At 39.9% G+C, this 23,584-nt stretch overlaps 1 protein-coding gene and 1 pseudogene across 1 annotated transcript in view; one reads left to right on the forward strand and one right to left on the reverse strand.

Moving 5' to 3' along the window:
- Positions 1-23,584, forward strand: part of UBXN7 (UBX domain protein 7) — a 99,594-nt gene that overhangs the window by 5,695 nt on the left and 70,315 nt on the right. The gene's annotated exons all lie outside the window — the stretch shown is intronic.
- Positions 4,591-5,101, reverse strand: LOC143648260 (small ribosomal subunit protein eS25 pseudogene; annotated as a pseudogene).

Genomic DNA, 23,584 nt, shown 5'->3' on the forward strand with positions numbered 1-23,584 from the left:
TGGATTTTCTAGGGTACATACATCATTTCACACCAGCACAGGAAGGCCTCCATTAATAGTTTCTAAGGAAAAAAAAAGTAGGTAATATGAGAGAAATAGCGTAATTCACTTGTAAAAACCTAGTGAATTGGGACTTTTTCTTTTGGCTGAAGTTTCAAAGCTGAGAAGAGAAGGTGATACACATCCACCCATTCTAAAATGAGGCACTAGATTCAGCCATGTAGGACTTCTAAAAAGACAGCAAAACCAAACCAATAATCCCTACCCTGTCCCAGTGATAAATAAGACAAAAGTAATTCCAAAAGAGTTCCTTGGATATAACAGTAGCACCAGAGTATCTGTCTTCCCAGCTCCCCTGTGGTAAAAGGACAGTGCCTCCCTTGAAGGACAGGTGCCAAAGTATTTGCTCTACTTACAGTTATCTCTAGATTGCTCACTTTTGAGTTTATGTTTGTATTGTTTTCATTTTTTATGTTTTTACATGGAAAAATTATGTAACTTTTTATACTAAACATATATTGCATTACATTTAGCCTGTGAGTAAAGCCGTATTTATTTTGATTTTGAAAAAACAAATGGTGAAGCCATGGTCAGGTGGGCTCCTGCAGTGGAGCAGACCCCATATTCTCTTCTTAGTCCTTTGGCTCTTGATAATATGGTTCATTCCACAGAGAATTTCCTTTCAAATGTTTAGCCTGTGGCAATAAGATGTTTTTATAGCTTTTTATTTAATATCCATCTGAGAATTAACCATTTGCTTTTACAGAGTACTACCAGGAAACAGAGGAAACAAAAACACACGTTAATTGTTCAAACAGTATGAATCTTCTTCTTTCCCTTGGTAGAGGAGTCAGAACTTTGTGGGGTAGAGAAGTAGGGTCAGAAGATAGATTTTTGTCTTGCCAGTGACCAGGCTCACCGTATGACCTTAAGAAGCCCTCAGTCTCTTGAGGCTTCATTTTCTACTCATGTAAAGTGCCCAGATTATAAAATATGCCCCAGACCTCCTATTGATCAGGATGTTTTTCTGTTGTGGGAAGACCCCAATCTAGGTTGATAATCAGAACATCTGTGTTCTAGTCCTTTCTGTTCCACCAAGGAGCACTATGATGCCAAGTAAAGCAAAGGATTTAAGTTCTTTGAGCTTCAGTTTCCTTATCTTAAAAAAGTAAAATGTCCTTAAAAAAGGAAAAAAGTCCCTCCTGCTCCTTTGTAGCTGTCCCCTTCCCCCGCTGAGGATTAATTTTTTTGTTGTTTTCATTTTGCCTTTTCCAGAATTTCATGTAAATGGAATTATGTAATATGTAGGCCTTTGGGTCTGCATTTGAGATTCATCCATGTTGTTTTATCATTAGTTCTTCCCTTTTTATTGGCCAGTAGTCTACCATTGTAAACTGTAGTTTGCTTATCCATTCTTCAAATGAAGGACACTTGTGCTGTTTCTAGTTTTCAGAGATTACTAAAAAAGCTGCTAAAATATTTGCGTACAGGTGTATGAATATAGGTTTTCATTTTCTTTGGATAAATACTTAGAAGGGGAATTAGGTTATTGAATCATATGATAAGTTTTTGTTTAATTTTATAAGAAATGACCAATTTTCCAAAGTAGCTGTAAGATTTTACGTTCTCATGAGCAGTGTTTGAGAGTTCCAGTTACTCTGCACTCTTGGCAGCACTTGGTATTGCCAGTTTTTCAAAAAGCCTTTCTAAAAGGTGTATAATGGTATCTTATTTTGGTTTAAACTTACATTCCCCTAATGACTAATGATATTGGATATTTTTCATATAATTTTCCATGCATAAAAATTCTCTCAAACCCCAATTTTCATTACTAGATTTAATAGACATAAAATTACTCTTTCAGATTGCTAAAAAATTTCCTAAATGTTTACACTGGAATTTCTGTTTTTTTCTTGTCAAGGACCTGTAATAGAGAATGGATGTCAGGACCACACTTCGGGTAGTACTGGTCTAGGTAGTGACAGAATAGGGTCTAGAAGAACCCTGGTGGTTTTTTTTTACTTCCAGACATTTCAGGTATTCCAGTACCATATCACTACTTCCCCCACTATAGTTTCTTTTTGTTAATTCAACAAATATTAGTTTATTAATCTAGCCCCTGATTTATTCCTTTTATGCCCCTTGTATTTACTACATTTAGTTTTCTCTGTGTAAATTTTTTTTTTAATGTTTTCTGTTGTTGAATGCTTAAAAACTACAGGATAGGAAACTTGAGGAGGTTAAAAATTCACCTTCCTCTCAGCCATCTTCTGTTCTCATTTCCTCTGATGTGTAGTATGACTTACTTTGATATCATTCCTAGGGAATATGAAGAACTAAAAAGTAAACTTTGTGTCCCTACATTTCTATGTTCCTTATCTTTGAGGCCGAAGAGGTCTATAGAGGATTTTTTTTTTTTTTTTTAAATCTCTGACTCCTATGCTTGCTTCCATGATGGTTGTGTAGAGACTCTTTTTGGCACTGAAAGTAGTGTAGAGAATTGACATAAAGGACTATTAAAATTTAGGATATCTCTTTATTCTTCCTTCCAGTTGTGGTGAAGATATGGACTACATCATAGGCTTTTGAGCTATTTCCTATTTCAGGTTATTAATGGAGAAGAGGATGTAAACAAGGCAACAGCAGCAAGGAAATGGCCATTCATGATTGTGTGCCATAAGCTGGGTTATGGAATGTCCTTTGGTGCCATTAGCAGGCTTAATGGAGATGAAAGGAAGAAGTGGTAAGGGATAAAGAAAAACGATGTATATGGTGAGAAAATAAAATGGAGTCCTGCTGTAAATTGTAGATTCCTAAGTTATATTAAGATATCCTGGTGCTGTCTATGTATTGGGACTTCAGAAAAAGCCCATTTTAAACAAGTTTTGCAGGTAGTTTAAAATTTCAAATTTGTTTCATTAGTATTTTAAGAAAAGATATGCTCTATTCTAAATATAGTAAAATAGAAGACCAAATTCTTCTTAGCTAACCCATAAAAATTTACCTCTTTATATTTAGGTAAGACTTGTAACATGACTCAATGTGTATCACTGTTCCTTTCTTTCATATCAGTTAGCCCTCCTTTCCCTCTTCTCTCTGAGTTAACTTTCGCTTCTTCATATTGCTCTGTCTAGCAAAATGGAAGTGTTATTTGCATTTTGAGTAGGATAGATTTTTATATAGGACTGTAGAACGTTCAGCACTTGTATTGGTTTCCTGTGACTGTTGTAAGAAATTACCAGAAATTGTCTAGCTTAAAACAAGACACATTACATTCATTTTCTCCCAGATCTGGAGGCCAGAAGTCTGATTTCATTGGGCCTAAATCTGTGTGTTGATAGGACACATTTCCTCCACAAGCTCTAGAGGAGAAACTGTTCCTTGCCTCTTCCAGTTTCTGGAGACTGCCAGCATTCATTGGCTTCTGACTGCACCCCGATCATCACGGCCAAAAGTCTTCAAATCTCACTTTGCTTCATCTTCAGATTGCCAACTCTGTATTTCTATGGTCACATCTCCCTCTTCCTTCCTTTTATGAGTACATGTGATTGCATTTAGGGCTACCCAGATCATCCAGAATAATCTCCCCATCTCAAGATGCTTAATTTGTCTGCAAAGACCCTCCCCACCTTTTTTTTTTTTTTTTTTTTTTTTTTTTTTTGGCCATGTAAGCTAGCATGCACAGGTCCAGAGATTAGGACCTGGCTGTTTGTGGGGTAGGGGGAGCATTTTTTTAGCCTACCACAACATGCCTCACTCTTATCCATTAAGTGTCAGTAGTGTCCCTCAACCTCCAGTCATGAAACACCAAAATTAGTGTCTTGCATTACTAAACGCCCCCAATACTTCCTGGCATTAAAGAGCCACTGAAACATTTAATTACATTTCGGTTATCTTCTGTTTCTAAAATGATACCCTAAGTGATATACTAAGTATAGCTGATAACACAAGCACAAATGATTAAGATATTTTGGCTTTATTTAAGAAAGTGAGTGAAATACTTTGCTTCTTGGGCCCCCTTTCTCATACTTTCTTCATTCTTGTCAGCATTTTACATGTCCTTCCTTTAAAAAATCTTTTGTGTAGAGACATTCTTTTTTTTTAATTGTGAAATACAGCATATATATAAAACAGTAAATTTCAAAACACATTGTAACAAGTAGTTAGTTATAGAACAAATTTCAGAGTTTAGTATAGGATAATGTCCCACAGTTTTAAGTTTTTACTTCTAGCTGCGCCAAGACACTGGAGACTAAAAGAAATATCAATATAATGATTCATTTGTTAAATCCTGTCTTCTCTGTTATAACTCCCCCTTTTCCTTTGATCTTTCTCCCAATCCTTAGTGCTATTTGGTCTACACCCATTCTAAGTTTTTCATGTTGGAAAGTGCTGTTGATAATATAGGATAGGGGGATGGAGCTGGTTGATGTTCTGGAGAGTCTGGCTATTCTGGGTTTCAGGACTTAGTTGGTCTAGGAACCCATCTGGAGGTTGTAGGTTTCTGTAAAGTAATCACAGTGCACGGAACCTTTGTAGAACCTCATATAGAGCCTTAGGTGTTCTATATGGTTGGCAGGAATGATTTTTTTTTTGATTTAATAAACTTTTATTTGTCAAAATGTACAGTTGGTTGGACCTGTTCATGCATCTTCACCGGCAGCTGGGGCATCTCCACCCTTGGTGTTTCTGGTGTAAATTACTTGAGCTCTGTGCTTTGAAACCAGCTTGATAAGTCCTTTACTAAGCAGCTCCTTAAGGGCTGCCCTAGCCAGGGAACCTCGAATCTTCAGTCTCTCAGAGACAACAGCTGGAGTTATAAGCTTGTAGTTGGGAACTTCCTTATAGAGTTTGTCGTAAGTGGCTTTGTCAAACAAGACTAGGTTATTGAGCTTGTCCCGAACTTTGCCTTTGGACCACTTCTTCTTTTTGGCTTTGCCGCCAGATTTGTTCACTGGGTCTTTGTCTTTCTTGGCCGACTTTCCGGCATCCTTCTTCTTCTTGGCATCCTTCTTCTTCTTGTCGTCCTTGGGCGGCATCGCGAAGCTCAGAGAGCAGTAGTTGCCACTGCAGCCTTGCTAAGATGTCGGGGGAAAAAGGACGGCAGGAATGATTTTGGTTGGGGGTTGGCAAAGTATGGTAAATAGTAATACGTAGCTGAAGCTTAAATGGGAATTACCTCCAGAATAGCCTCTCAATGCTATTTGAACTCTCTCAGCCACTGATTTCTTATATTGTTATAATTCTTTTCCCCATTTGGTCAGGCAGGCATTGTTGATCCCCTGGTGACAGGGCCAGGCTAATCCCTGGGATTCATGCCCCATATTACCATGGGGACTTTAACTGCTGAATGTCATATCCCATGTCGGGGGGTGGCGGGTAATGATAAGGTACTATATTTTCTTCTGAAAGTTGTAAAGTGTTACTATTCTTATTTAAATCTTTACTAAATCAATACTTTATTCTTGGCTCTAATATGAAGTTGGGATCCAATTTACCTTGGTCCTAGGGCCTTTTAATGATTGAGCAATCCTTTCCTCCACTGATTTGTAATGTCACTTTGGTCACCCTGTGTATACATGTTTTCATTTATTTCTGTAATCTGTTCTGCATTCTTGCCTCTGTACTTCTACCAGTACCCCACTGTCTTAGATATTGTATCTCTATAATAATTATTATCTTGATATGTGATAGGATAAACCTTCTGCTTTATTCTTCTACTTTTAAAGTGTCTGGACTAAAAAAAAAAGGTTTTGTGGGGGAGACGTGCGTGGTCTGGAAATATGTTTCCTATTTTTAACATCTTAAATTGAAGATTCTGAAAACCTGTCTTTATTAGAGAAAAACATTCCTTTATAAATCTGGCCCTTCTGTAGCAGGTTAATAAATGTAATAGTTGTAAATCTACTTGATACTGCAATAAACTGAATTGAACTTTTTGAAATCAAAAAGGAAAAAATTAAGAATTACTGATTGTATATGTAGAATGGAATGATTTCTAAATGTTGTATTTTTTTTTTAATTAATAAAAAAAAAGAAAGGAAAAAAAAAGATCCTAGATATACTCAGAAATCCTAAGTGGACAAAGAATGAAATGAAATCAGGAAAATGACAGATGAACATAAAGAGAACTTCATTAAAGAGATGGAAATTCTGAAAAGGAACCAAACAGAACTGAAGAGCAGTAACAAAAATTTAAAATTCCCTAAAAGAATTCAACAGCAGATTGGAGCTGCAAAAGAATAAATTAGTGAACTTGAAGATGAGACCATTGAAATCATCCAGTCTGAGAAGCAGAAAGAAAAAAGAATAAGGAAAAGTTGACAGATCCTGTAGAATCTGTGGGACACCATCAAGCAAACCATTATACACATTATGGGAGTCCCACAAGGAGAAGCAAGAGAGAAAGGGACAGAGAAAATAGTCACAGAAATCATGGTTGAAGTCTTCCCAAACTTAGTGAAAGACATGAACATACATATCTAATAACTCCAAACAAGATAAGCCCAAGTAGACTCACGTTGTGGTGTATTATAATCAGACTGTTGAACGCTAAAGTTGGAGAATTCTGAAAGCAGCAAGAGAGAAGCAATGTGCTATATACAAGGGAGCCTCAATAAGGTTAAGTGCTGATTTCTCATTGGAGACCATGGAAACAAGAGACAGTAGGAAGGCATTTATACATAAGTATTAAAAGAAAAGAAAAAAAATGTTAACAGAGAATTCTGTATCCAGTGAAACTGTGTTTTAAATATGAGGGAGAAATTAAGACATTCTCAGATAAACAAACATGTACAGATGGATGGGTAAATAGAATGATATGGTAAACGTGGCACAGTTAAAATTGATGGATCTAAGTATGGGGTAAATGTTACATTAGATTTGTCTATGTGGGGTTTGTGTTGTTTCTGTAACTGTCCTTGTAAGTTCAAGAGTATTTCAGTATACAAAGTTTAAAGAAACATGTTAGTCGAGAACTGAAACACAGGTTTTATGACTAAGAATATAGAAACACATGAATCTTTGAAACTGTTCATTACTTTTCCATCATTTTCTACCCCAAGACTTTGTATTTAATTAGCTAACATAAGGTAGTTGGCTGTTGATATTTGGAATTCAGATGTTCCATCCTCCAAATCACTAATTCTATCTTCTGTCTCTTTAAATCTATCATTGTAGCTATCCATTATTTTTTCTATGTTTGCTACTTTATCCTTCACTTCCATAAGTTCTGCGATTTGTTTTTTCAGTTTTTCTATTTCTTCTTTATGTTCAGCCCATGTCCTCTTCATGTCCTCCCTCAATTTATCGATTTCATTTTTGAAGAGGTTTTCCATTTCTGTTCGTATATTCAGCATTAGTTGTCTCAGCTCTTGTGTCTCATTTGAGCTATTGGTTTGTTCCTTTGACTGAGCCATATTCTCAATCTTTTGAGCGTGGACAGTTATCTTCTGCTGCTGGCGTCTGGGCATTTATTCAGATTTCTCTTGGTGTTGGACCCAGCAAGGTTGTAATATTTTTCTGTGAAATCTCTGGATTCTGTTTTTCTTATCCTGCCCAGTAGGTGGCGCTCGTGGCACCCGTTTGTCTGCGGGTCCCACCAGTAAAAGGTGCTGTGGGACCTTAAACTTTGGAAAACTCTCGCTGTCCTGGGGGTTCGCTAGCCGAAACGGCTTGAGCCGGCCCGGGGTCCGAACGCAGGGAGGGTTGCTGGTCGCCGCAGCCAGGGAAAGAGCCCGTCCGAATTTCCTAGTCGGCCCTGGGCAACAAGCGTGGCGGGAGGGCGCCAGCGGCAGCGGCCCACCCGAGAGAGTGCACGTTCCCCGGGAGTCACGGGTTTGGAAGGGGCCTCCCCCACCCGTCACCGTTCTCCGCGGCCTGGGGGTTTCCGATCCAATTCTCTCAGTTGGTCCGGGGGCTGCGCGTGGTGTGGGCGCCAGCCGTCTTTGTTTCAGGGGACCGCCTCTCCAATTCTCCCAGCCGGCCCGGGAAGGGGGAAGGGAGTAACTCCGGCCGCTTGCCACCCCGCCCGGTAAGGCCCGCGCGCCTCGGCGATCTCACCCGAGCTGCTTCTCTCAGCCAGCCAGCCGTTCCAGGATGGGGTACGCTGTCTTTTTTATCTCTGTTGTGGCTTTGGGCGCTTTCTGTATCGTTTCTACTCCCCTAGTAGGTGTCCTGGAGAAGAAACTAAGATCCGCGCGTCTTACTAAGCCGCCATCTTCCAGGAAGTCTCCTAGACATTCTTGCTGTTGATATTTGAACTCCCCACCAACCCTCAAAGAGTTACCATTGTTATTTGTGTTTTTGTTTTGAGATTTCATTTTTTAAAAGTTGTCATGGTTAGGGACATGTGTCAACTCGGCCAAGTTGTGGTAGCTGTTTATCTGATGGGGCAAGTACTGGCCTGTCTGTTGCAATGAGGACATTTCATAGGATCACTTCATGATCACTTCATCTGCATCCACAGCTGATTCCATTTGTAATCAGCCAAAGGGGAGTGTCTTCTACAATTAGTGATGCTAAATCTAATCACGGGAAGCCTTTTAAGGAGGACTCAGAGGAGACAGGCCCCATTCGTGCTTGGCTGGTGAGCCTCTCCTGCGGAGTTCATCCAGACCCTCTGTCGGAGTCATCGGCTTCACAGCCTGCCCTGTGGATTTGGACTCAGCATTCCTGCGGTCACGTGAGACAGTTTTATAAATTTTATATTTGTAAGTGTTCCCTGTTGATTCTGTTTATCTAGAGAACCCTAACTTGGTACCAGAAGTGGTTCTTAAGAAACAGAATCTTAAAAATGGGTTTTTGGGCGGGCCACAGTGGCTCAGCAGGTAAGAGTGCTTGCCTGCCATGCCAGAGGACCCAGGTTCGATTCCTGGTGCCTACTCATGTTTAAAAAAAAATGGGTTTTTAGGAATGGTTTTCTACTCTGACTGGACTCAGAGACACTAAGGACTCTGATTCCTCTGATCAGAATGATACTCCCAATCCATGGAGTGAGTTGGCAAAGGAGATAGTCAAAATATCATAATTTGATTCTCCTAATGCTTCGCTTGTACGAAGCCAGACTCTGGGGGATAATGTTTTTGACACCTTTACAGAGTTTTGTAGAAATAAGAGTTATAGAGATGTTGGTTGGTTGTTGGTAGATATACTGGCTACATTAAGAGATGAAAGGGATGGGCTTAAGGCCTCAAATGAGAAGCTTAAACGCCGTGTGAAAGAAGTTTCTATGAGTATTCTGAAGGAAAATCTTATTTCCTGTAGCCGTAGACTTGAGATCTCTGAAAATCAGACTCAGAATCTTATTGTTAGAGTAGCAACTTTACAACGTAAACTGAAATCTCAGTCTTGCATGGTGTCTGCCGTTAAAGTGAGGGCATTGATTGGAAAGGAGTGGGACCCTGAAAAATGGGATGGTGACATATGGATTGATAACGATGTTGGGGGCGAGGTTGAAACCCTAGGCCACACTGAGTCTTCTCTAGATAACCCTGTAATAGTCTGCCCTGGGGACATAGCCGCCCCACCTCCAGCCTGCCTTGAGGAATTGGCCACCCAACCTCCTCCTGAAGGGATTAGCCCTAGAGTGATTAATCCTGTTTCACCAGATGAAACTGCAAATGAAAGCCCTGAAGCAAATGGCTTGGAAGATATTTCTAAATCTTTTCATGACCCACCTCCACCACCCCTCATTTCTTCTAGACCTATAACTAGACTAAAGTCCCAACAGGCCCCTAAAGGTGAGGTACAAAGTATCACACATGAAGAGGTACGCTATACTCCAAAAGAACTGTGTGAGTTTTCCAATTTATATAGACAGAAATCAGGGGAATATGTGTGGCAATGGATTTTAAGAGTGTGGGATAATGGTGGGAGGAATATAAGGCTGGATTAGGCTGAATTTATTGATGTGGGCCCACTAAGCAGAGATTCTGCATTCAATGTTATAGCTCGAGCGGTTAGAAAAGGTATTAACAGCTTGTTTGGGTGGTCGGCTGAAACATGGATCAAAAGGTGGCCAACATTACCTGAGGTTGAAATGCCAGAATTTCCCTGGTATAATGCAGATGAGGGAATTAAGAGGCTTAGAGAGTTTGGAATGTTAGAGTGGATTTATCATGCAAAGCCTACTCTTACACCCCAGGAATGTCCAGAGGATGCACCTTTTACCAGAACAGTGAGAAATAAGTTTGTGAGACTAGCACCATCATCCCTCAAGAGCTCTGTGGTTGCACTTCTCTGTAGGTCAGATATTACTGTAGGAACTGCTGTCACTGAGCTGGAATCCTTAAACACAATGGGGATGACAGGATCCCGAGTTGGCAGAAGCCAGGTGGCAGCACTTAATCACCAAAGACAGGGTAGACGTGGCTATTATAATAGACAGCAAACTCAAAAGAGGCGTCAAAATTATATGACACGCAGAGATTTGTGGCATTGGCTAGTAAATCATGGGGTACCTAGAAATACAATAGAAGGGCAGTCTACTAAATTCTTGTTCGAGCTATATGAACAAAAGAGTTCTGGGCGAAGTGAACAGAAGTCTCACCTGAATTACAAAAACACAGAGTCACGGCCCCTTAATCAGTTTCCAGACTTGAAACAGTTTACAGACCCAGAGCCCCTTGAATGAAGGGGAGGCCAGGTCCCTTTGTGGGAGAAACCTGTTACACTGCCACGAATTTATACTGTTAATCTTCCTCCAAGTCTTCCCCAAGGAGACCGACGGCCTTTTACCAGGGTAACTGTGCATTGGGGGAAAGGAAATGATCAGATATTTCGGGGATTATTAGACACTGGTTCAGAAGTGACATTAATTCCAGGGGACCCAACACGTCACTCTGGACCACCAGTCAGAGTGGGGGCTTATGGAGGCCAGGTGATCAATGGAGTTTTAGCTCAGGTTTGTCTCACAGTGGGTCCAATGGGTCCCTGGACCCATCCTGTAGTTATTTCTCCAGTTCCGGAATGTTTAATTGGCATAGACATACTGAGCAACTGGCAGAATCCCCACGTTGGCTCTCTAACTCGTATAGTGAGGGCTATTATGGTGGGAAAGGCCAAGTGGAAGCCACTAGAACTGCCCCTACCAAGCAAAATAGTAAATCAGAAGCAATACCGCATTCTTAGAGGGATTGCAGAGATTACTGCCACTCTTAAGGACTTGAAAGATGCAGGGGTGGTGATTCCCACCACATCCCCGTTCAACTCTCCTATTTGGCCTGTACAGAAAACAGATGGGTCGTGGAGAATGACAGTGGATTATCGTAAGCTCAACCAGGTGGTAACTCCAGTTGCAGCTGCTGTTCCAGATGTAGTATCATTGCTTGAGCAAATCAGTACATCCCCTGGTACCTGGTATGCAGCTATTGATCTGGCAAATGCTTTTTTTCTCAGTAGCTATTAGTAAGGACCACCAGGTCAGCAGTATACTTTCACTGTCCTACCTCAGGGGTATATCAACTCTCCAGCCCTGTCATATTCTTGTTCGCAGAGACCTTGATCGTTTCTGCCTCCCACAAGACATCACACTGGTCCATTATATTGATGATATCATGTTGATTGGACCTAGTGAGCAAGAAGTAGCAACTACTCTAGATTTATTGGTAAGGCATTTGCGTGTCAGGGGATGGGAGATAAATCCAACAAAAATACAGGGGCCTTCCACCTCAGTAAAATTTCTAGGTGTCCAGTGGTGTGGAGCATGTTGAGATATCCCTTCGAAGGTGAAGGATAAGTTGCTGCATCTGGCTCCTCCCACAACCAAAAAAGAGGCACAACGCCTAGTTGGTTTTTTTGGATTTTGGCGACACCATATTCCTCATTTGGGTGTGCTACTCTGGCCCATTTATCGAGTGACCAGAAAAGCTGCTAATTTTGATTGGGGACCTGAATAAGAGGAGGCTCTGCGACAGGTCCAGGCTGCTGTGCAAGCTGCTCTGCCACTTGGGCCGTATGATCCAGGAAATCCAATGGTGCTGAAAGTGTCAGTGGCAAATAGAGATGCTGTCTGGAGCCTTTGGCAGGCCCCTATAGGAGAATCACAGCGCAGACCCTTAGGATTTTGGAGCAAAGCCTTACCATCTGCTTCAGATAACTACTCCCCTTTTCAGAAACAACTTTTGGCCTGCTACTGGGCCTTAGTAGAGACTGACAGCTTAACCATGGGCCACCAAGTTACCATGAGTCCTGAGTTGCCTATCATGAGTTGGGTGTTGTCTGACTCACCAAGCCATAAAGTTGGGCGTGCACAGCAGCACTCTATTGTAAAATGGAAATGGTATATACGAGATAGAGCCAGAGCAGGTCCTAAAGGCACAAGTAAGTTACATGAAGAAGTGGCACAAATGCCCATGGTTTCCACTCTTGCTGCCACATTACCTTCTCTTTCCCAGACCAGAACTATGGCCTCTTGGGGAGTTCCTTACAGTGAATTGACTGAGGAAGAGAAAACTCGGGCCTGGTTTACAGATGGTTCAGCACGATATGCAGGTACCACCCGAAAGTGGACAGCTGCAGCATTACAACCCCTTTCTGGGGTGTCCTTGAAGGACAGTAGTGAGGGGAAAGCCTCCCAGTGGGCAGAACTTCGAGCAGTGCACCTGGTTGTTCATTTTGCTTGGAAGGAAAACTGGCCAGAGGTGCGTTTGTATACTGACTCATGGGCTGTTGCTAATGGTTTGGCTGGATGGTCAGGGACTTGGAAAGAGCATAATTGGAAAATTGGCGACAAAGAGGTCTGGGGAAGAAGTATGTGGATAGACCTTTCTGAGTGGGCTAAAAACATGAAGATATTTGTGTCCCATGTGAATGCACACCAGAGGGTGACTTCAGCAGAGGAAGATTTTAATAATCAAGTGGATAAGATGACCCGTTCTGTGGATACAAGTCAGCCTCTTTCCCCAGTAACTCCTGTCATTGCCCAATGGGCTCATGAACAAAGTGGTCATGGTGGTAGGGATGGAGGTTATGCATGGGCTCAGTAACATGGACTTCCACTCACCAAGGCTGACCTGGCTACAGCCTCTGCTGAGTGCTCAATCTGCCAGCAGCAGAGACCCACACTCAGCCCCCGATATGGCACCATTCCCCGAGATGACCAGCCAGCTACATGGTGGCAGGTTGATTACATTGGATCACTCCCTTCATGGAAGGGGCAGCGATTTGTTCTAACTGAAATAGGCACAAACTCTGGATATGGGTTTGCTTTCCCTGCACGCAATGCTTTTGCCAAAACTACCATCCGTGGGCTTACAGAATGCCTTATCCATCATCATGGTATTCTGCATAGCATTGCTTCGGATCAAGGAACACACTTCACAGCAAATGAAGTGTGGGAATGGGCACATGCTCATGGAATTCTCTGGTCTTACCATGTTCCATCATCCAGAAGCAGCTGGATTGATAGAATGGTGGAATGGCCTTTTGAAAACTCAATTACGGTGCCAAGTAGGTGGCAAAAACTTGAAAGGCTGGGGTAATGTTCTCCAGGAAGCTGTGTATGCTCTGAATCAGCATCCGCTGTATGGTGCTGTTTCTCCCATAGCCAGGATCCATGGGTCCAGGAACCAAGGGGTGGAAATGGGTGTGGTACCACTCACTATTACCCCTAGTGATCCACTAGGAAAATTTTTCCTTCCTGTCCCTGCCACCCTGAGTTCTACTGGTCTACAGGTTTTAGTTCCAAAACGGGGTGTGCTTCCTCCAGGAGAAACAGCAATGATACCACTGAACTGGAAGTTAAGATTGCCACCTGGTAACTTTGGGATACTTATGCCTCTAGATCAACAAGCCAAGAAGGGGATTACATTATTGTCTGGGATAATTGACCCTGACTATCAGACAGAAGTAGGATTGCAACTACATAATGGAGGTAAAGAAGAGTTTTCTTGGGATATAAGAGATCCCCTAGGGCGTCTTTTAATACTATCATGCCCTGTGATTAAAATCAATGGAAAACTGCAGCAGCACAATCCAGGCAGGACTACTAATGGCTCTGAAACTTCAGGAATGAAGGTTTGGGTCACCCCACCAGGCAAAGAACCATGGCCATCTGAAGTGCTTACTGAGGGTAAAGGGAACATGGAATGGGTAGTGGAAGAAGGTAGTGATAAATATGAACTTCAACCACGTGATCAGTTACAGAAACAAGGACTGTGATGCTGTTTGGTTCATGTTATACTGTTTAAGTTGTAAGATATCAAGTTTAAGAATGAATGGTGCCGAAGGATCTGTACCCTATTCTGGAGAGATTTAATGTGTTTCCAGTTATATGCAGGACAGTTGAGTATTGTCAAGTAAAAGAAAAAAATGTCTGCTAATTTGTTTTCATTTGGAAATTAAGTATGGTTTAAGGTGATATATATATATATAGGTGCCAGGTTGACAAGGGGTGGACTGCCATGGTTAGGGACATGTGTCAACTCGGCCAAGTTGTGGTAGCTGTTTATCTGATTGGGCAAGTACTGGCCTATCTGTTGCAATGAGGAAATTTCATAGGATTAGGTCATGATTAGCTGTATCCACAGCTGATTCCATTTGTAATCAGCCAAAGGGGAGTGTCTACTACAATTAGTGATGCTAAATCTAATCACGGGAAGCCTTTTAAGGAGGACTCAGAGGAGACAGGCCCCATTCCTGCTTTGGCTGGTGAGCCTCTCCTGCGGAGTTCATCCAGACCCTCTATCAGAGTCATCGGCTTCACAGCCTGCCCTGTGAATTTGTACTCTGTGTCCCTGCGGTCACGTGAGACACTTTTATAGATTTTATATTTGCAAGTGTTCCCTGTTGATTCTGTTTATCTAGAGAACCCTAACTAATACAAAAATGTTTTTCTTTCTTTTTTTTTTTTTTGCGTGGGCAGGCACCAGGAATCGAACCCAGGTCTCCAGCATGGCAGGCAAGAACTGTGCCTGCTGAGCCACCGTGGTCCGCCATTTCCTTTTTTAAATATTTTTATTGACAAATCTGCACACACACATTCCATACATGGTGTACAATCAGTGGCTCACAGTGTCATTACATAGTTCTGTATTCATAGCCATGATCACTTTTTACAACATTCACGTCATTCCAGAAAAAGAAATAAAAAGAAAAGAGAAAAAACTCATATATACCATACCCGTTACCCCTCCCTCATTGAGGGAGTTTTTCCATCTACCTACTTTACTCCGTATGTCCCCGTTATTTATTTTTTATCCATATTTTTTACTCATTTCTCCATATCCTGAATAAAACGGTCATCAGAAACAAGGTTTTCACAATCACACTGTCACACTATAAAAGCTATATCATTATACAGTCATCTTCAAGAATCAGGGCTACTTAAACACAGCTCAACAGATTCAGGTATTTCCCTCCACCCACTCTAATACACTGTAAACCTCTAGGATAATGTCCCGACTGTTTGAAATTTCTCATCCATAGAAACTTTATTTTGTGTCATTTCTCTCTTCCCCTTTTTGTCAAGAAGGCTTTCTCAGTTCTTTGATACTGGGATCTGACTCATCCCAGGATTTCTGTGCCATGTTGCCAGGGAGATTTACACCCCTGGAGTCATGTCCCACGTGGAAGGGAGGGCAGTGAGTTCACCTGCCAAGTTGACTTAAGGAGAGAGGCCACATCTGAGAAACACTAGAGGTTCTCTGGATGTCACTCTTAGGCATAATTTTAAAGTAGGCTTAGCCTGTCCTTTGCAGGAATAAGTTTCATAGGGGTGAGCCCCAAGATGTAGGGCTTGGCCTGTTTATTTGGTTATCCTTACCATATTTGAGAATACCAGAAATTCTCTAATGAGGAAATTGAATATTTCCTCCTTTTTCTCCATTTCCCCAAGGGGACTTTACAAATACTGCTTTATTCACTGCATAAATTATTCTGGAATATATTGGGGCGTCATGCTAACCTGGATAAACCAACAAAATCTCACATCCTATGTAAGATTCCATGTACTTATAGTGTTCAGTGAAACGGACCATACAAGTTAAATTTGGTTATTTGCTACCCAAAATACAAATTTTGCACCAAATAAACATCTCTCCCTTGGTCTCACACAGAAATTGAAGTTTTAAGATATGAATGGTATCATCCTTTACCCTGTATCCCGATATATCAGTCTTATCCATATCACCTTCATTTATATCTCTACTCGAATTGAAAAAGTCCTCACTTTTTCAACTTTGTAAAAGTTTCCTGTATGGGGTACTGTTGACTTCCATAGCTTCAGAACTCTAACTCTGAGTCTCAGGTGTCACTTAAATTCCCGAAGTTTCTGGGAATGACCAGGTTATAAACAAACAGCTCAGTATCTCAGAATTTAAAAATAACAGTAATGACTCTTGAATATATGTGACTGGTGTAGGAGCTTACATTCTAAGACCCTTTACAATAGGCCCAACCTCATATCCCATGTACTTGTCTTCAGTTCACCAAGTTTTTATATTGTAGTTAGTATATATAATTGAGACATGATAATATTTGTCTTATTGTTCTTTACATTTCATTCAGTATGCAGTCCTTAAGGTTCATACACCTAGTTCATGCTTCACAACTTCATTTCTTCTTGCAGCTGCTTAGTAGTCCATTGTATGTATACACCACAGTTCCCCCTTGCACTTCTCAATCGTTTAACCCTTAGGTCATCTCCAAGAAATTATGAATGTCAAACACTGCCACCATAAACACCAGTGTGCAAATGTCCATTCCTGTCCCCACACTCAGTTCCTCCAGGTATATACTGAGAAAAGGAATTTCAGAATCATATGGCAAACCCACCCATAGCCTGTGGAACCACCATACTGCTCTCCAAGGGGCAGCACCTCTCAGTTTCTCTCCCAACAGTGATAGGTATATTGGTTTTTCCTCACTTTCTGTAACACTTATTTCTCTCTGGTCATTTAAAAACAGTTTTAGGGTTGCATGGGTAGTTCAGTGGTAGAATTTTTGTATGCCATTGGGGAGACCTGGGTTCGGTTCCTGGCCCATGCCCTTCCCCCCAGAAACAAACAGACAAACAAAAATTCAAGTAATGGTGCTGCAATAATGGGAAACTCACATGGAAAAAGAATGAAATGTGATCCCCCCCCATACAGCATACAAAACAAACAATTTTTACATCATAAATTCCAACCTAAATGTGTAGACATGCCTTCACTACTATAATCTATATGAAGACATTTCCTTTTCTTCCACAAAGAATCCATGCCCTCTGCGTGTTGACATTTAGTTTTGGCGTAATGCCTTTGTTGCATTCAGTGGAAGCATATTAAAATGTTACTTTTAACTATAGACCCTAGTTTGCATTGAATGTACTTTTTCCCATATACCATCTGTTTTCAACACCCTGTAATGTTGACATTCATTTGTTCTCCCTCATGCAAAAACATTTTTTTATTTGTACATTTAATCACCAACATTGTCCACTCTAGGCACTCCTAAATATACCATCTCAGTCTTTATCTGTTATCTTTCCTTATGGTTTCATAGATGCCCCAGTCCTTTTCCCTCAGTGATACTCACATTGAATCTGAATAGTGTACTTATATTATTGTGCTACAATAATTATGTGGTGGTGTGCTGTCCATTTCTGAGCTTTTACAATTTGTTCTGTTGCACAATCTGTATTCCTTCATCACCAGTTGCCCAATCTATCTCTTGATAACCTGTGTTCTTTTTTTTTTTTTTTCTTCAAAGAGAGAGTTTATTGCTACACATGTTGCAGGAGAGCAGACAGGCTAACGGCCCAAAATCTGTCTCCCCAATCAAAGGACATTCGAGGTTTTTAAGAAATCCAGCAAAGGGAGATGAAGTCATTTAAGGTAGTAAGTTCAAAGCAGAAAAGGCGTTATTTCAATAGGAGAACATAAATTGAAAGGAGGGGAGCCAGAGCTATCACTTCAGTAATAAAGATGTAAACCAAAAGAAAGAAGTAGTTAATGGCCAACTTCATTAGCATTAGGGCCTTTGCTGTACAAGAGAATGACCAGCTCTTACAATCAAAAAGGTACAGGATAAGGGCTTTTTACGCTCATTTAAGATTTCAAGGCAGCTGGACTACAATTCAGAGATCTCAGGTATTTCCCTGTCTACTCCAACATTCCAAAAAGCAAAAAGTAATTTTTATTTAATGATTTATTTGTCAAAATCATCCCTTAAATCCTAATTTCTTTTTTTTTTTGCTTTCAGTATTTTATTTTATTTTATTTTTATTAAAGAAAAAAAAGAAATTAACACAACATTTAGAAATCATTCCATTCTACATATGCAATCAGTAATTCTTAACATCATCACATAGATGCATGATCATCATTTCTTAGTACATTTGCATCGATTTAGAAAAGAACTAGCAAAACAACAGAAAAAGATATAGAATGTTAATATAGAGAAAAAAATAGAAATAATAATAATAGTAAAAAAAAAAAAGACACAAACAATCAAACAGACAGACAAACAAAAAAAACCCCTATAGCTCAGATGCAGCTTCATTCAGTGTTTTAACATGATTACTTTACAATTAGGTATTATTGTGCTGTCCATTTTTGAGTTTTTATATCTAGTCCTGTTGCACAGTCTGTATCCCTTCAGGTCCAAGTACCCATTATCTTACCCTGTTTCTAATTCCTGCTGGTCTCTGTTACCAATGACATATTCCAAGTTTATTCTCGAATGTCGATTCACATCAGTGGGACCATACAGTATTTGTCCTTTAGTTTTTGGCTAGACTCACTCAACATAATGTTCTCTAGGTCCATCCATGTTATTACATGCTTCATAAGTTTATTGTGTCTTAAAGCTGCATAATATTCCATCATATGTATATACCACAGTTTGTTTAGCCACTCGTCTGTTGATGGACATTTTGGCTGTTTCCATCTCTTTGCAATTGTAAATAACGCTGCTATAAACATTGGTGTGCAAATGTCCGTTTGTGCCTGTGCTGGTTTGAAAGGAAGTATGCCCCCTAAGAAAAGCCATGTTTTAATATAAATCCCATTTCTTAAAGGTAGAATGATCCCTATTCAATACTGTATATTTGAAACTGTAATGAGATCATCTCCCTGGTTGATGTGATTTAGTTAAGAATGGTTGTTAAACTGGATTAGGGGATGACATGTCTCCACCCATTTGAGTGGGTTTTGATCAGTTTCTGAAGTGCTATAAAAGAGGAAACATTTTGGAGAATGAGAGACTCAGAGAGGGCAGAGAATGCTGCAGCACCACGAAGAAGAGTCCACCAGCCAGTGACCTTTGGAGATGAAGAAGGAAAAAGCCTCCCGGGGAGCTTCATAAAATAGAAACCAGGAGAGAAAGCTAGCAGATGACGCCGTATTTGCCATGTGCCCTTCCAGCTGAGAGAGAAGCCCTGACTGTGTTTGCCATGTGCCATCTCACTTGAGAGAGAAACCCTGAACTTCATTGGCCTTCTTGAACCAAGGTATCTTTCCTTGGATGCCTTTGATTGGACATTACTATAGACTTGTTGTAATGGGGACATTTTCTCGGCCTTAGAACTGTAAACAAGCAACTTATTAAATTCCCCTTTTGAAAAGCCATTCCGTTTCTTCTATATTGCATTCCAGCAGCTAGCAAACTAGAACAGTGCCTTTGCCCTTAAGTCCTTTGAGTAGATACCTAGCAATGGTATTGCTGGGTCGTATGGCAATTCTATATTCAGTGTTTTGAGGAACCGCCAAACTGCCTTCCATAGTGGTTGCACCATTTGACAGTCCCACCAACAGTGGATAAGTGTGCCTCTTTCTCCGCATCCTCTCCAGCACTTGTCATTTTCTGTTTTGTTGATAATGGCCATTCTGGTGGGTGTGAGATGATATCTCATTGTGGTTTTGATTTGCATTTCTCTAATGGCCAGGGACATTGAGCATCTCTTCATGTGCCTTTTGGCCATTTGTATTTCCTCTTCTGAGAGATGTCTGTTCAAGTCTTTTTCCCATTTTGTAATTGGGTTGGCTGTCTTTTTGTTGTTGAGTTGGACAATCTCTTTATAAATTCTGGATACTAGACCTTTATCTGATGTGTCGTTTCCAAATATTGTCTCCCATTGTGTAGGCTGTCTTTCTACTTTCTTGATGAAGTTCTTCGCTGCACAAAAGTTTTTAATTTTGAGGCGCTCCCATTTATTTATTTCTTTCTTCAGTGCTCTTGCTTTAGGTTTAAGGTCCATAAAACCGCCTCCAATTGTAAGTTTCATAAGATATTTCCCTACATTTTCCTCTAACTGTTTTATGGTCTTAGACCTAATGTTTAGATCTTTGATCCATTTTGAGTTAACTTTTGTATAGGGTGTGAGAGATGGGTCTTCTTTCATTCTTTTGCATATGGATATCCAGTTCTCTAGGCACCATTTATTGAAGAGACTGTTCTGTCCCAGGTGAGTTGGCTTGACTGCCTTATCAAAGATCAAATGTCCATAGATGAGAGGGTCTATATCTGAGCACTCTATTCGATTCCATTGGTCGATATATCTTTCTTTATGCCAATACCATGCTGTCTTGACCACTGTGGCTTCATAATATGCCTTAAAGTCAGGCAGCGTGAGACCTCCAGCTTCGTTTTTTTTCCTCAAGATGTTTTTAGCAATTCGAGGCACCCTGCCCTTCCAGATAAATTTGCTTATTGGTTTTTCTATTTCTGAAAAATAAGTTGTTGGGATTTTGATTGGTATTGCATTGTATCTGTAAATCAGTTTAGGTAGGATTGACATCTTAACTATATTTAGTCTTCCAATCCATGAACACGGTATGCCCTTCCATCTATTTAGGTCTTCTGTGATTTCTTTTAACAGTTTTTTGTAGTTTTCTTTATATAGGTTTTTTGTCTCTTTAGTTAAATTTATTCCTAGGTATTTTATTCTTTTAGTTGCAATTGTAAATGGGATTCGTTTCTTGATTTCCCCCTCATTTTGTTCATTACTAGTGTATAGAAATGCTACAGATTTTTGAATGTTGATCTTGTAGCCTGCTACTTTGCTGTACTCAGTTATTGGCTCTAGTAGTTTTGTTGTGGATTTTTCCGGGTTTTCTACGTATAGTATCATATCGTCTGCAAACAGTGATAGTTTTACTTCTTCCTTTCCAATTTTGATGCCTTGTATTTCTTTTTCTTGTCTAATTGCTCTGGCTAGAACCTCCAACACAATGTTGAATAATAGTGGTGATAGTGGACATCCTTGTCTTGTTCCTGATCTTAGGGGGAAAGTTTTCAATTTTTCCCCATTGAGGATGATATTAGCTGTGGGTTTTTCATATATTCCCTCTATCATTTTAAGGAAGTTCCCTTGTATTCCTATCTTTTGAAGTGTTTTCAACAGGGAAGGATGTTGAATCTTGTCAAATGTGTTCTCTGCATCAATTGAGATGATCATGTGATTTTTCTGCTTTGATTTGTTGATATGGTGTATTACATTAATTGATTTTCTTATATTGAACCATCCTTACATACCTGGGATGAATCCTACTTGGTCTTGATGTATAATTCTTTTAATGTGTTGTTGGATACGATTTGCTAGAATTTTATTGAGGATTTTTGCATCTGTATTCATTAGAGATATTGGTCTGTAGTTTTCTTTTTTTGTAATATCTTTGCCTGGTTTTGGTATGAGGGTGATGTTGGCTTCATAGAATGAATTAAGTAGTTTTCCCTCCACTTCAATTTTTTTGAAGAGTTTGAGGAGAATTGGTACTAATTCTTTCTGGAACATTTGGTAGAATTCACTTGTGAAGCCATCTGGTCCTGGACTTTTCTTTTTAGGAAGCTTTTGAATGACTAATTCAATTTCTTTACTTGTGATTGGTTTGTTGAGGTCATCTATGTCTTCTTGAGTCAAAGTTGGTTGTTCATGTCTTTCCAGGAACCCGTCCATTTCATCTAAATTGTTGTATTTATTAGCGTAAAGTTGTTCATAGTATCCTGTTATTACCTCCTTTATTTCTGTGAGGTCAGTAGTTATGTCTCCTCTTCCATTTCTGATCTTATTTATCTGCATCCTCTCTCTTCTTCTTTTTGTCAATCTTGCTAAGGGCCCATCAATCTTATTGATTTTCTCATAGAACCAACTTCTGGTCTTATTGATTTTCTCAATTGTTTTCATGTTTTCAATTTCATTTATTTCTGCTCTGATCTTTGTTATTTCTTTCCTTTTGCTTGCTTTGGGATTAGTTTGCTGTTCTTTCTCCAGTTCTTCCAAGTGAACAGTTAATTCCTGCATTTTTGCCTTTTCTTCTTTTCTGATATAGGCATTTAGGGCAATAAATTTCCCACTTAGCACTGCCTTTGCTGCATCCCATAAGTTTTGATATGTTGTGTTTTCATTTTCATTTGCCTCGAGGTATTTACTAATTCCTCTTGCAATTTCTTCTTTGACCCACTCGTTGTTTAAGAGTCTGTTGTTGAGCCTCCACGTATTTGTGAATTTTCTGGCATTCCGCCTATTATTGATTTCCAACTTCATTCCTTTATGATCCGAGAAACTGTTGTGTATGATTTCAATCTTTTTAAATTTGTTAAGACTTGCTTTGTGACCCAGCATATGGTCTACCTTTGAGAATGATCCATGAGCAGTTGAGAAAAAGGTGTATCCTGCTGTTGTGGGATGTAATGTCCTATAAATGTCTGTTAAGTCTAGCTCCTTTATAGTAATATTCAGATTCTCTATTTCTTTATTGATCCTCTGTCTAGATGTTCTGTCCATTGATGAGAGTGGGGAATTGAAGTCTCCAATTATTATGGTATTTGTGTCTATTTCCCTTTTCAGTGTTTGCAGTGTATCCCTCACCTATTTTGAGGCATTCTGGTTCGGTGCGTAAATATTTATGATTGTTATGTCTTCTTGTTTAATTGTTCCTTTTATTAGTATATAGTGTTCTTCTTTGTCTCTTTTAACTGTTTTACATTTGAAGTCTAACTTGTTGGATATTAGTATAGGCACTCCTGCTCTTTTCTGGTTGTTATTTGCATGAAATATCTTTTCCCAACCTTTCTCTTTTAACCTATATTTATCTTTGGGTCTAAGATGTGTTTCCTGTACACAGCATATAGAAGGATCCTGTTTTTTAATCCATTCTGCCAGTGTATGTCTTTTGATTGGGAAATTCAGTCCATTAACATTTAGTGTTATTACTGTTTGGATATTTTCCTCTACCATTTTGCCTTTTGTATTATATATATCATATCTGATTTTCCTTCTTTCTACACTCTTCTCTATACCTCTCTCTTCTGTCTTTTCGTATCTGACTCTAGTGCTCCCTTTAGTATTTCTTGCAGAGCTGGTCTCTTGGTCACAAATTCTCTCAGTGACTTTTTGTCTGAGAATGTTTTAATTTCTCCCTCATTTTTGAAGGACAGTTTTGCCGGATATAGGAGTCTTGGTTGGCGGTTTTTCTCTTTTAGTAATTTAAATATATCATCCCACTGTCTTCTAGCTTCCATGGTTTCTGCTGAGAAATCTACACATAGTCTTATTGGGTTTCCCTTGTATGTGATGGATTGTTTTTCTCTTGCTGCTTTCAGGATCCTCTCTTTCTCTTTGACCTCTGACATTCTAACTAGTAAGTGTCTTGGAGAACGCCTA

This window comes from Tamandua tetradactyla, chromosome 10 (assembly GCF_023851605.1).
Source record: "Tamandua tetradactyla isolate mTamTet1 chromosome 10, mTamTet1.pri, whole genome shotgun sequence".
In the NCBI taxonomy this organism is placed as follows: Eukaryota; Metazoa; Chordata; class Mammalia; order Pilosa; family Myrmecophagidae; genus Tamandua; species Tamandua tetradactyla.